Here is a 1,251-nt window from a genome sequence, read left to right on the forward strand (position 1 = left end):
TCCTGTTCTGCCCTTCAACTGGATCCTGGATCATCTGTATCTGAACTCCAGCTTCCTGGCAGGATTCACAGACAATCATACCAGTGCTGATTCAAAAAAAACCTCGATCCACCTCATTTTTAAAATTGCCATTTGACTCTAAGTTTCGTTCGCTTTTTGGGAGGAAAGTTCTAATTTTTCACCACCCTTTGTGTGAAGTGTCTCTTTACCACATCATGAAAGGCTCTACACTCATTTTATACTTTACCCCAGTTTTCTGGACCGAAGTCGTGCCCGATCTGCGACATATAACTAACTGTTCATGAGATGTCGCCACGGGTGTTGGGCTCTGTGGCTTAGTTGGTTAAAGCGCCTGTTTAGTAAACAGGAGACCCTGGGTTCAAATCCTAGCGGAGCCTTGCTTCCATTTACAAGTTTTGAGCTGATTTGAGCAAGTCCTCCGTAACAGTGCAAATCATTTCTTGGTTCTGATGAGTATTTCCAAATTGCTAGCTCAAATTGCCCTCGCTTGTACAGCAGGTTTCCTTCTAACATTTCAACACAACTGAAGAAGAGATTTCTGGAAAGTGGCCACTCACACTGAGAAACCCTCCCTCGTGTGACTTCACCGGAAGAGATGGGCGCTATTCTATTTAACAGTTGAAGTTCAGAACACTGACATCCAGACTCTGGAAGAACAAGACAACAGAGCAAGGTAAAACTCACTGGGTGAGCGATAGGATTCAAACTTCATCACCGGAAATAAGAGGAAGAGAGGTGAACAATAGTTTACTGTGTGAACGCTGTAACAAGCAGTTGGCAAATTCTGTTTTCTGAGACCTCACTGCAGATGTGCAATGAACCTGTTTTCCACTCCGTTTAAAATGCTGAATACTCTGAGTTTACATCTAGGTGGACATTCGGTTTAAATGTATTTGTGAAAAAGTGTCAATTGTTTACATGTTGTTAACGTGGCAGCACATGAACATTTCAAAGCGTTCTCCTCACAACCTGCTCAACACGTTTCACCGAAAGAGATTATCATTTATCTTAAATATCCTTTCACAAAGAGGGATATTAGGTGTCACTCCACGGACATTCCAATGGATTTGGGACGGATTCATTACAAATAATCAGGACTTTCTAAGCACCTCAATCAGCCACAATTTCTTCCCAAGAAACCGCTCTCGACATTCATCTCACTGAAGCAGAGTGTGACCGTGTTGTATCTGCCAGTGTGGAGGTGACCAGTTTGGTGTCGGTATCGGCCTG

At 43.2% G+C, this 1,251-nt stretch overlaps 1 non-coding gene across 1 annotated transcript; it reads left to right on the plus strand.

The window, feature by feature from the left end:
- Positions 1-324: 324 nt before the first annotated feature.
- On the plus strand, positions 325-398 carry trnat-agu (transfer RNA threonine (anticodon AGU)). Its single transcript has one exon. It is a non-coding gene; the product is annotated as a tRNA-Thr (tRNA).
- The last annotated feature ends 853 nt before the right edge of the window (positions 399-1,251 follow it).

This window comes from Cetorhinus maximus, chromosome 31, assembly GCF_964194155.1.
Source record: "Cetorhinus maximus chromosome 31, sCetMax3.hap1.1, whole genome shotgun sequence".
In the NCBI taxonomy this organism is placed as follows: domain Eukaryota; kingdom Metazoa; phylum Chordata; class Chondrichthyes; order Lamniformes; family Cetorhinidae; genus Cetorhinus; species Cetorhinus maximus.